Below are 13451 nucleotides of genomic sequence, written 5' to 3' on the forward strand. Positions count from 1 at the left end.
AGGGAGGGAGGGGAAGAGAGAGGGAGGGAGGACAGAGACACAGAAGAGGAGAGTGAGAGAGAGACGGGGAGAGACTGAATGTCAAAGACAGAGATAACAAGAGGCAGAGACAGAGAGAGACGGAAGATAAGAGAGAGAGAATGTCAGAGAGGGAGAGAGAAACAGAGAGACTGAGTCCCAACGTCGGCCTAGAGGCACTCAAGTCACACAAGCAGGAACCGAGAGGCTGAGAGACAGAGAGACCAAAGGAGGGCGGGAGATGGAGAGGGGCGTGGGGGGCCAGCAGTGACCTGCTTCCCACTGGGCCAGCCCCCACCCTTTATCTGTGCGACTGCAGACTGCATGCGTTATCACAGCCGCCCGTGCAGAGGTATTTTGCCCAGGAGAGGGAGGCCGGGGAGGGTGATAAACCGCACAGCCAGCAAGGGCAGCGTGGGACTCAGAAGTCTGCCTGCAGAACCTGGAGCAGGCAGCCAGGATCCTCCAGGTCCAGAATCAGCCCTGGGACCCTCACTGTGCCCATCTCCCTCCTTACAGGGGCCTGTTGGCCCAGCTGGGCTGTTTGTGCCCAGCCCCCATGGGACATGCCCAGGGGCACAGCAAAAAGGGCGGCCTGTTGTCAGGAAGGAGCCCAACATACAGCTAATGTTGTGGGGTCTGTAGGCCCAGCTTGGCCAGGAGGGTTCAATCCTGTCTATGTCTTCCTCACTGTGTGACCTTGGCCATGTTGCTTCCCCTCTCTGGGCCTCAGCGTTCTCCCCTGCAAAATGGGCATGGCCACACGTGTTTCAGGGTAGGTAGCTATGAGGAGCATTTAAAGGAGCCCCTTGCCCTGTGCTCAGGAAAAGGTACCCGTGTTGAATCCAAAGCATGTTACATATAGTTTGCGGAAGGAGAAATCTGGGCAGCCTGGGGACATGAAGACTGGGACAGACAGAAGGGTCAGTTTTTGGCAAAGAGAATATTGGGGACGAACTAGGGATTCCCAAAGGCGCTTTGCTACTACTAATTGTTGCCTGAAATGCTTCTATTGACCAAGCTCTTGGGCTAAAGCAAGGAAAACCCATGTTGAAATTGAAAACTCTGCTCTAGGAGGGCTATTGTATGTATGCAAGACTGCACTAATCAGTTATTTTCTGTCCATTTGTCTGGCTTTGCAAAGCTGGCTCAGGGAACCCGTTCTCTTTCGAGGAACTCTGCCTGCAATTAGGAAGCTCTGCCACTAGGTGGCGTCTGGGGTTTGCACCTGCACAGAAACGAGATTTGGGGGGCAGGGGGAGGGGGGCACCCTCTGATCCACTCCCAGAAGTTGCCTTTTGAGAAGAATAGACAGGGGTTCAAAGACAGTCTTCAAATTGGTGGAAAAGAGTGCTATGACCACCTAGCAATGTCTGCCCTGGGTGGAAGAGTAGAAAGCAGCAGCTTCTGTGCCAGGCGTCTGGCCATCTCTAGACCCTGCTTCTGAGTGGACAAGGATGTGTTTCTATTCAATGGTACTTTTCAGAATAAGTGAGACTCTTTTTAAAACACCTGAGCATAAATATTAGAATGACTAATCACTGTTTAAGAAGGGATGCTTCTAAGAATTTTTTATTATTTTGTAATAAAGAACATATAGTTTGGGAATGGATCCTTATGCAGCCAGATATGGAAGAAAGCAAACACAAAGGTACAGCCTTTCTCACTAGTCACGAATGGTTAAGAATTTCTTTGTGTGTGTGTGTGTGTGAGGAAGATTGGCCCTGAGCTAACATCTGTTGACAATCTTCCTCTTTTTGCTTGAGGAAGATTGTTGCTGAGCTAACATCTGTGCCAGTCTTCCTCTATTTTGTACATGGAACATCACCACAGCATGGTTTGATGAGCAGTATGTATGTCTGCACCTGGGAACTGAACCGGCGAACCTGGGCTGCCGAAGTGGAGCATGCAAACTTAACCACTACGCCACTGGCCTGGCCCTGAAATATTTTTAAAGAGAGGAACCTTTAATGCCCTTTTTTTTTACCTGCTTTTTCCTGTGTGCTCATAAGCAGCTCTCACCTTGGAGTCGAAATATTCACAGCTTCGCTCAGGTCTGTGGCTGTCTGCTCGCTTGGCCTCTGTCTCAATGAGCCAGTTCTTGGAAGAAACTATAAAGGAGCAAGAAAGCCTTTTTGGCTGCACTCTTCTTAAGAACTGCTGAGTTTTAGAAAATCATTCTTTTTCATCAGTAATCCCTCAAAGCCTTCTTAGAATCTTTTTAGGGTTAAAACATTATAATAATATAATATTGTTAATTTTTTTTAAGAAAAATAAATCACTTGTAATCCATCCACCTTGATATAATGATTCCCCAGGTATTTGTTTGGGGTTTTTGCCTCCCTTTTTTTAATGCTTCTTTTTTTTTTCTGCCAAAGACAGAGAGGTTCCTGCCCCTTGAAAATCTCTCCCCTGCTTCCAGGCAGCTGAAAATCCTCCTTCTTTCTCTTACTCTTAGCTGTTTGTTCTTTGAAGTCAAAGCTGGTTTCATTTTCAGTCCGCACTCAGTGGTTCTTTCCTGACAGTCACACCAGGGATCAAAGGAAGCCGGACACAGGCTGTCTTCTGCAGGGTCGGGAGTTGTCACAGGTTCACACACATGGCTGCCCGTTCATGCTCCATTTTTGTAACCATGAGCAAAGGGATGTCTGCAAGGCTGGACACCAGATATCTTTGTGGGGATTATGGGCGTGTCTATATTTTCTTGTTTCTACTTTGCCACTTTGGTGGGCTCCAACGTGTCATGTTTGTAATTTAAAATGTAAGTTATTTTTAATTGAAAAAACACATTCACCACTCCTAGGTGTACACCCAAGACAAACGAAAACACATATCCACACAAAAACTTGCACACGTATGTTCATAGCAGCGTCACAATAGCCAAAAAGTGGAAACAGCCAAATGTCCATCAACTGATGAATGGCTAAACAGCGGTACGTCCATACAGTGGAATATTATTCAGGCAATAAAAAGGAATGGTGTACTGACACATGCTACAATGTGGATGAATCTCAAAAATATCATGCTAAGTGAAAGAAGCCAGTCACAAAAGGCCACGCATTGTATGATTTCATTATGAAATGTCCAGAATGGGGAAATCTATAGAGACAGAAAGCAAATGAGTGGTTGCCTAGGGCTGGGGAGGAGGCACAGTTGGAGGGAAATGGGAAGCGACTGCTAATGCGTATAGGATTTCTTTTAAGGATGATGAAAATGTTCTCAAGTTGATTGTGGTGACGGTTGCACAACTCTGAATATCCTGAAAAACACTGACTTTCCCACTTTAAGCGGATGAATTGTATGGTAGGTAAATTACACCTCAATAAAGCTCTCATATACAAAACACACAAACAGAAAAAATCAAACAGAACTTTAAGATTTTAAAGGCGAGGAAAAAGTGTTCCTTAAGACTCTGAGGAAGGGGGATGGGCAGGGGTGAGAGGTGGAGAGAAAGATCCCGCATCGTCCGACCTTCATGCCCACCCGCAAACACCGCAGGACACCAGCTGTGCCCTGCAGTGGGTGGTGGCCATTCTGTGGTGAGCGAGATGGATGTGGGTGACGCTGGCCCTGCCCTGGCTGAGCTCCCAGGCCAGAGAACGAGCACAGGTGAACCCACGTTATAATCACTGCAATAACCCATGACAGTGAGTAGGGCCTGCGGGAGTAGAGAGGAGGCCCCTGACTCAGCCCTTTGTCAAGGGAGGGGGAGAGGGGCATCTAAACTTAGACTTGGCAGATGAGCAAAAGCCACCCAGGTGAAGCCCAGGGGAAGAGTCACAGGTGAAGGGAACAGCGGTAACAGCATGGGGATGGCCTGAGGGCAACAGCAGTCCTGGCCCCCTGTAGGAACCAGGGGCAGGTCAGTGTGTGACAAGAGGATTGAGGGTGGGGAGCAGAGAGACCCAAAGCCTGAGAGGTCAACAGGGCCAGGCCCTGGGAGCTTTGAGGGCCAAGACTGGGCTGCTTCCTGAGGCCCTCGGAGTTGCTGTGAGACTTAATGGGGAGGGACATGGGTCTGGTCTTTGCAAGGGCCAGAGGCCCGGAGGCAGGGGTGGTTGCAGTGGCCCAGCTTGGAGGATGGTGTCTGGGGCTATGTGGAGGGGTTGAATGATGACCCCCAGAAGCTATGTCCAGGTCCTGGAAGCTGTGAATGTGTCCTGTTTTGGACAAAGGGTCTTTGCCAATGTAATTAAATTAAGGATCTTGAGATGAGATCATCCTAGATTACCTGGGTGGGCCCTGAATCCAATGACAAATGTCCTTATAAACGACACCCAGAAGAGAGACAGAGAAGAGAAGGTGAAGACAGAGGCAGAAACTGGAGTGATGCAGCCACGAGGCAAGGAATGCCTGGAGCCACCAGAAGCTGGAAGAGGCACGGACGGGTCCTCCCCGGTACCTTCGGAGGGAGCACAGCCCTACTCACATCCTGACTTCTGACTTCTGGCCTCCAGAACTGTGAGAGAAGAAATTTGTGCTGTGTTAAGCCAGCGAGTTTGTGGTGATTTGTGACGGCAGCCCTAGGACGCTAACACAGGAGGTCACTACAGGGATGGAGTAAAGTCACCAGATTCTAGAGACTTGGGGGAGGTAGAAATAACCTCCTCACACACCTCCTCTCCTGAATCCCCAGGCGTTGCCTTTTGCTCCAACTGCAATAATTCAAGCCTCATTCCTCCACCTGAGAGCTGTGCGGCTCACCTGTAAAATGGAACGCTAACAGCCACCCCGCAGCTAAGGCTTGGGGAGCATGAATGCCTGGTGCCTGGCACACAGCGAGCATTCAGCACAGGATGGCATGGTTATAAATTCATAAAGCCTTAGCGAGTAGGTGAAATAGCATTGCACTCTGCAAATGTCCCTGACCCTCAGAACCTTCCCCCTGGGCCCCTGGGCAGCTGAGAGGAGTGATGGCATCATGGGATGGAGTTATGGGTTGAATTGTGTCCCCTCAAAAGATGTTGAGGTCTTAACCGTTGGTACTTCTGGAGGTGACCTTATCTAGAAATGGAATTTTTGCAGAAGATCAAGTTAAGATGAGGTCATGAGGGTGGGCCCTGATCCAATATGACTGTATCCTTACAAAATGGGAAATTTGGACATAGGGACAGACATGCAAGCAGGAGGACAATGTGAAGACACAGCGAGGAGGCCATGTACAAGCCAAGGAATGCCTGCAGCCACCAGAAGCTAGAGCCATGGAACAGATTCTCCCTCACGGCCCTCAGAGCGAGCCAACCCTGCTGGCACCCTGATTTCAAGCTTCTGGCCTCTGGAACTCTGAGACAATAAATTTCTGTTTAAGTCACTCAGTGTGTGGTACTCTGTTACCACAGCCCCAGGCCACTAATACGGGCGGGAATAAGATGGGTCTCCCCGTCTGAGGAAACTGGGCTTCCCAGGGCCTGCGGGAATACCTGGAGGCTGGTGCCAACCACCCACCCCCCACAGTCACTGTCCAGGCCTGTGGCCAGGCTTGGCTGCCTCTTTGCCCCCCACTAGCTCCCAGGAGGGCACCAGACACTTCCAGAAGTCTGGGATACATTTGGAAACCCTGGCAAAGGGGTTTCAAGTTAGGCCTCATCCTGGTCAGTGGGGGAACCACCATCTGGATCCCGTTTGCTGTCCCCTGGCAGGGGAATCTGAGCAGAACTGTGGAAAGTGGTTAGGGAGGGGCGGCTCTCTTTGTGGCCAGGGCCCTGGGTCAGGAGACAGCAGGCCCTGCAGTCAGGCCCTGGGTCAAACACTGGCCCTGCCACTTACTTGCCAGGTGACCTCAGGCTGCTCATGTCACCTTCCTCCTCCCATATCACCTTCCTCATCTTGCTTTTCTCACCTATAAAATGAGCACAACAGTAGAATTTACCTCCAAATGTTGCTGCCAGGATTCAATGGCATAATGCAAATAGGAGGATGCTTGATGAAGGGAAACTTGAGATATTTTTTTAATCTTTTAAAAAAATTGTGGTGAAATATACATAATATAAAATTTGCCGTTTTAACCATTTTTAAATGTGTGGTTCGGTGGCATTAAGAACATTCGCATTGTTGTGCAACCATCACCCCTGTTGGTCTCCAGAACTCTTTTCATCTTCCCAGACTGAAATTCTGTACCCAGTAAACACCCATCCCCTCCTCCCCCAGCCCCTGACAACCACCCTTCTATCTTCTCTCTATGAATGTGACTATTCTAGATACTGCATAGAAGTGGAATCATGTAATATTTGTCCTTTGGTGACTGGCTAATTTCACTTGGCAAAATGTCCTCAAGATTCACCTGTGTTGTAGCATGTGTCAGAATTTCCTTTAGATTTTTTTTTAAAGAGAAAAATATTACTAGTTGCTCTGTGCTGTTGAGAGCCCCCGCCACCATGGGCAGAAGTGCTGAGCAGCTCCCTGCTTTTGTGACTGAGGGACAAGCTGGAGCCGTGGGCCTGGAGGAAGGAAGCCCGGGGACAGGATCTGCTCTTGGGACCACCTGTCTCCCTGCCTCTTGTGTAGGGAACTAGAAGGGGGCATTTTCTAAGGGATGCTGGAGCTCCTAATTCACTCCCTTTTGAGTTTGTGAAGTTTCTAGAAGGAGATCCCAGGATTCCAGGGACCCACACTGGGCTGGGAGCACTGATTCCCCACCTGCCCAGGGGTAGGCTGGGGTAAGGAATAACTGTGTGCACAAACGCTATGTGTGAACTAAAAAGGGGGAGTGGCTAAAATGCTGGGGGGCCCTGGCGCATTTGGGAGTGCCTCAGCCAGCATCTTACAGGGGTCCCATAAATCTCCCATAAATCAGTTGCATCTGAGTTCAGGTTCTCCCGTAAGTGCAGCCAGGCTGGACCCTGCCGGACAGAACTCTGAGGTTCCCAGACATATCGCACGCAGGAGGGGGACCCACGCCGGGGAGGAGACAGAACCTGCTTGTGGTGGAGGGCGAGGGCTGGCCTCCCTGGACCCGGCCCCTAGTGGCTGCTCCCAGAGGATGGCGCCCTTGTTCCCTGGGTCACCACTCCCTCTGACCTCCCTACTCCCCAGGCCAGCAGAGCCTTGCTCCCAGCAAGACAGAATGGTTCTTGGATGGACAGCGGACTAAAAAGGCCTGGGGTCATCCTCCTGCACAGCGATCTTTATTGTTGTCCAGGGAGAAGGGGGTGCAGGGAAAGGTGGGGTCAAGCATGGGGCCAGGAGGTCGCATAGACCTGGGCCACCCACTGGCCTGAGCAGGGCTCTTCACCTCCCTTCGCCAGCCGCAGTCCCCTCGCCTGTAAACTGGAGATAATAATAACTGTGGCCAGCTGATAGGGCGGGCGAGAATTCAGCAGGGTGATGTCCAATGTCCAGCCTGAGCCTGGCGCGTTGTGAGTAAATGGCCCTGTTACCATCAGGAGGAGGACAGCTGCCTGGACGAATGTGCATTAGGACGCCCTCTGGAATGCTGTTTCTTTTGGATGCATCAGCTCACTTTCTAGCCACTGGCCTCTTCTACGAGTTGCACACAGATAAAAGATCCCAGTTAATGAGGATTCTGGTTAAAGTTTTAAAATTCACAGCAAGCCCACTCCGCATAATAATGTATCAGAAACACAACAATCCTTTAATCTAGGAGGAATTAATTGCTGGGCCCAGAATTCAGGGCACGCTGACAGAATCCTTAATTTCTTAAGCCGATGGTTTCAAAAAGCGACTGATTTTAGACTGGCTTCTCTCGACGCATAAGTCAGACTCCCACAGTTCCGACAAAGGGCGAGATTGTCTTGATGTCTTACTCAGTAAGAATCATGTATGTGGGGCCTGAATTAATGTCAGCTCTGAATTTTTCCCGCTGGGTGGAACGTGGCAGACTTGAATGCCCAGGAGTTTCAATGCTGGCTCTGTGGCCCGAGCATACGGGGTACTGTACAGGGAATGTCCTGTCTTGTCCCACACACGTTTGCTGAGCGCCCACTTGGAGTCCAAGTTCACTTTTGGGTCAGCAGTGCAGGAGCAGGCACGACCAGCTGTGAAGACAGACCACAGTCAGATAACCATAATTGCACATTGTGATAAGGAAATGATGCCAAAGAATGAGGCAGAATATATGAAAGAGAATAACAGGGACCTAATTTAGATGGCAGAGCTTGGGGTGGGTGGGTGCAAGTCAAAGAAAATCTTTGTAAGCTGAAAGATGAAGGATGAGGGGAATTAACTGGCGGAGAGTGAAGAGAATAGTGTTGCTGAGTGAGGAAACACTCTGTGCAAAGGCCCTGAGGCAGGAATATATCCTTATAGGAGCTAGGGGCTGTTCTCAGGGAGCTGACAGCGACTGAGGCACAAGGACAAGAAAAAAATCATGATCATCACCATAACAGACAAAGGTGAAGCATAAATGCTTCATATGGGCTCGTGTGCTCTGGGTGCTGTGCTTTGCTCACAGGAATCTGAGCTCCATTTCGGCCCCAAAAAAGGACCATCCTTGGTTTTGCATTGTGAGTTTTGAGAGGTCTTTATACATTCTGGATACAAGTCTTTTATCAGATATGTGATTTACAAATATTTCTGTCGATCTGTGACTTGTCTTTTCGTCTCTGAACATTGTCTTTCAAAGATCATATGTTCTTAATTTTGGTGAACTCCAGTTTATTGATATTTGATTTGTGGATCATGCTTTTAGCATCGTATCTAAGAAATCTTTGCCCAACCCAGGGTTACAAAGATTTTTTTCTCTCTCTTATCCTAGAAGCTTTATAGTTTTAGGTTTTACATTTAGGTTTATCATCTATTTTTGAGTTAATTTTTGTACATAGTGCAAAGTGTGGATCAAAATTTTTTTTTGCATATGGATATCTGTGTATTAATTTCCTGAGGATGCCATGATAAATCACCACGTACTTAATGGCTTAAAACAATGGAAATTTATTCTCTCACAGTTCTGGAGGCCAGAAGTCTGAAGTCTAGGTGTTGGCAGGGCCACGCTCCCTCTGGGGGCTTTATGGAAAAATCCATCCCTCACATCTTCTAGCTTCTGGTGGCTGCCTGGCATCCCTTGGCTTGTAGTCACATACTCTCCTCTCTATCTCTGACTTCACACCGCCTTCTCCTTGTGTGTCTCTCCTCTGTGTGTCTCTTATAAAAAGACCTGTCATTGGATTGAGGGTCCACCCAGACAATCCAGGATGATTTTCTCATTTCAAGATCCTTAACTTAATTACATCTGCAAAGACCATTTTTCCAAATAAGGTAATATTCATGCGTTTCACGAATTAGGATGTGGACATCTCTTTTTGGGGGGGACGAGGGGGGCACCATTCAACACACTATAATCGTCTCAGCACCATTTATTGAAAATGCTATCCTTTCTCTACAAAATTGCCTTTGCACCTTTGCTGAAAATCAATTGACCATATACATATATGGGTCTGTTTCTGGATTCCTCGTTCTATTCCATTAAACTACTTGTCTATTTTTTTTTAACTTTTTATTAAGATTATGATAGTTTACAACCTCGTGAAATTTCAGTTGTACATTGTTAGTCATGTTGTAGGTGCCCCACTTCACCCTTTGTGCCCTTCCCCCAACCCCCTTTCCCCTGGTAACCACCAATCAATTCTCTTTGTCTCTATGTTTAACTTCCACCTATGAGTGGAGTCATACAGAGTTCATCTTTCTCTATCTGGCTTATTTCACTTAACATAATACCCTCAAGGTCCATCCATGTTGTTGTGAATGGGACGATTTTATCTTTTTTATGGCTGAGTAGTATTCCATTGTATATATATATACACCATATCTTCTTTATCCAATCATCAGTTGATGGGCACTTAGGTTGCTTCCACGTCTTGGCTATTGTAAATAATGCTGTGATGAACATAGGGGTGCACGGGACTTTTGGAATTGCTGATTTCAAGTTCTTTGGATAGATATCCAGTAGTGGGATGGCTGGGGCATAAGGTATTTCTATTTTTAATTTTTTGAGAAATTTCCATACTGTTTTCCATAGTGCCTGCACCAGTTTGCATTCCCACCAACAGTGTATGAGGGTTCCTTTTTCTCCACAACCTCTCCAACATTTGTCACTTTTTGTTTTGGATATTTTTGCCATTCTAACAGGGTAGGTGATATCTTAATGTAGTTTTGATTTGCATTTCCCTGATGATTAGTGATGGTGAGCATCTTTTCATGTGTCTATTGGCCATCCGTATATCTTCTTTGGAGAAATGTCTGTTCATGTCCCTTGCCCATTTTTTGATCAGGTTGTTTGATTTTTTGTTGTTGAGCTGTGTGAGTTCTTTATATATTATGGAGATTAACCCTTTGTCGGATAAATAACTTGTAAATATTTTTTCCCTATTAGTGGTTTTTTTTGTTTCAATCCTGGTTTCCCTTACCTTGAAGAAGCTCTTTAGTCTGATGAAGTCCCATTTCTTTATTCTTTCTATTGTTTCCCTCATCTGAGGAGTTATGGTGTCTGAAAAGATTCTTTTGAAACTGATGTCAAAGAGTGTACTGCCTATATTCTCTTCTAGAAGACTTATTGTTTCAGGCCTGATCTTTAGGTCTTTGATCCATTTTGAGTTTATTTTTGTGAATGGTGAAAAAGAGTGGTCAATTTTCATTCTTTTACATGTGGCTGTCCAGTTTTCCCAGTACCATTTGTTGAAGAGACTTTCTTTTCTCCATTGTAGGTCCTCAGGTCCTTTGTCGAAGATTAACTGTCCATAAATGTGTGGTTTTATTTCTGGGCTTTCATGCTTGTCTATTTTTACACTACTGTCATATTGTCTTAATTGCTATAGCTTTATAATAAGTGTTGAAGTTAGGTATTTAAGTCCTCCAACTTTGTTCTTCTTTTTTAAAGTTCTTTTGACTATTCTAAGTCCTTTGCATTGCCATGTAAATTTTGGAATCAGCTTGTCAATTTCTACAAAAAAGCCTGCTTGGATTTTGACTAGGATTATGTTAAATCTATAGACTGATTTAGGGAGAACTGACATCTTGATGATAGTGAGTCTTTCAATCCATGAACATAGTATACCTCTCCACTTATTTAAACTTTTAAAATTTCTTGCAACAATGTTCTGTACAATGTTTTACACTTTCTGTTATATTTATCCCTAAGTATTTCGTATTTTTATACTTTTGTAATTTTTATGTTAATGGTATTTTAAAAAATTTTAACTTCTGATTATTTTTTGCTAGTAATATTATTGATTTTTGTATATTGGTCTTGTATTTTGCATCCTTATTATGCTCACTCATTAGTTCTAGTGGCTTTTTTTGTAAATTCCATCAGATTTTCAACATAGATGTCTACGTTATTTGCAGATAAAGCAGTTTTTCTTCTTTCTCTCAAATATGGATGCCTTTTATTTCTTTTTCTTGTCTGATTATATTGGCTAGAACCTCCAACACAATGCTGAATAGAAGTGGTGAGAGTAAACAGGCCTGTCTTATTCATTTCCCCATAAAGATGAAGCTAGCTGTAGGGTTTTTGTTTTTGTTTTTTCGTACATGTTATCTGTTAAGTAAGGAAGTTCCCTTCCATTCCTGGTGTGCTTAAAGTTTTTATCAGAAATGAATGTTTTTCTGCATTTCTTGAGATGATGTTATAGTTTTTATTTTTAAGTCTGTTAATATGGTAAATCACAGTGATTGGTTTTCCAATGTTGAAGCAACTTTGCATTCTTAAGAGAAATCCCACTTGGTTGTGATATATTACTCTTTTTATATATTATATATTCAGAGGTGGTTTCTGGAATAGTGGTGTGAGGAACTCTGTGGCCCCTCTCCCCAGAGAAACAACTGTAATTGGTAAAAAAAATAATTTAAAAAAACAACCAGTTAAAGTCTCTGGAAATTTCCCTAAGGGCATAAAGCAAACAAAGACGTATTTATTCAAGAAAATCTACTAAATCTCAGAACAGCAAGAGTCTATAGTATTTGAACCATGGCTCACTGTCTCCTTCCTCCACCCACCTCAGTTTAGAATCAGCAAACTTGAGATTATGCAATCTGAAGAACGGAGAGAGAAAAGAAAGCAGAAAAATGAACAGAGATTTAGAGAAATGTGAGACACTATTAAGTGCACCAACACACGCATAATGGGAGCACCAGAGAAGAGGAGTGAGAGAAAGGAGAAGAAAACTACTTAAAGAAATAACGGCTGATGGGGCCAGCTCTGTGGCTGAGTGGTCAAGTTCGCACACTCCGCTCTGGCAGCCCAAGGTTTCACCGGTTCGAATCCTGGGCACAGACATGGCACTGCTCATCAGGCCATGCTGAGGTGGCATCCCATGTACCAAAATTAGAAGGACCCACAACTAAAATATATATACAACTATGTACTGAGAAAAAGAAAAAATAAAATCTTTAAAAAAAAGAGGAAATAATGGCTGAAAACTCCCCAAATTTGATGAAAACATTAATCTGCATATCCAAGGAGCTTAATGGACTCTAAGTAGGAAAAATACAAAGAGATCCACACCCTAACACATGGTAGTAAAAAAGTTCAAAGACAAAGAGAAATTCTTGAAAACAACAAGAGAAAAATGAGTCATCACATACAGGAGAACCTCAGTAAGACTAACAGCTGAAATAATGGAGGCTAAAAGGCAAAGTGCTGAAAGCAAAAATAAAGTCAACCAAGAATCTTATATCCAGCAAAAACTATCTTTCAAAGCTGAAAGTGAAATAAAGGCATCCCGTGATAAACAAAAATGGAATTTGTTATGTATTATTGGATTCAATTTGCCAAAATTTTGTTAAGAATTTTTGTTTCTATATTCATGAGTGATATTTTAGTTTATATATTCTTATCATACTGCTGTCTGGTTTTGGTATCAGTGAAATAATGGCCTCATAGAATGAACTGGGAAATATTTATCCCTGTTCAATTTTCTGGAAGCTTGTACGGAATTGGTATTATTTCTTCCTTAAATGTTTGGTAGAATTCCCACGCCCATTCAAGCTATTTGGGCCTGAAGTTTTGTTTGTAGAAAAATTTTTAACTACAAATTCAAAGTCTTTAATAGATAGAGAGCTATTCAGGTTATCTCTTGGTTCTTAAATGAGCTTTGGTAATCATCCCCTTCAGGAATTTGTCCATTTCATCTAAGTTGTTGATTTTATTGGCATAAAGTTGTTCAAAATGTTCCTTCGATGTCCTCTAAATATCTGTAGAATCTATAGTGATGTCACCTCCGTCATGTGTCTTCTTTCTTTCTCTACTGGTCAATCTGGCTAGAGGTTAATCAGTTTTGTTGATTTTCTCTGAGAACCAGCTTTGTTTCAGTGATGTTCTTTATTGCTTTCCTTTTTTCCATTTATTTGATCTTCATTCGGATTTTTGTGCCTTTCTTCTACTTACTTTGTGTCTCACTAATCTTCTTTTTTTAATTTCTTAAGGTGGAAGTTCACTTCAATCCTTTTAAATTCATTGAGGTTTGTTTTATGGCCAAGAA

At 44.5% G+C, this 13451-nt stretch overlaps 1 long non-coding RNA gene across 2 annotated transcripts in view; it reads left to right on the plus strand.

Moving 5' to 3' along the window:
* LOC106783474 (uncharacterized) overlaps positions 1–13451 on the plus strand; it is a 45435-nt gene that overhangs the window by 7828 nt on the left and 24156 nt on the right. Inside the window, exon 3 of one of the 2 annotated variants that reach the window (XR_011420732.1) lies at positions 11973–12501. The exons of the other annotated variant lie outside the window; for it this stretch is intronic. This is a non-coding gene — a long non-coding RNA (uncharacterized lncRNA). Of the gene's footprint in view, positions 1–11972; positions 12502–13451 lie in introns of those variants that run through there. 2 annotated transcript variants of the gene reach the window in all.

Source organism: Equus caballus, chromosome 8 (assembly GCF_041296265.1).
Source record: "Equus caballus isolate H_3958 breed thoroughbred chromosome 8, TB-T2T, whole genome shotgun sequence".
Taxonomy (NCBI): Eukaryota; Metazoa; Chordata; class Mammalia; order Perissodactyla; family Equidae; genus Equus; species Equus caballus.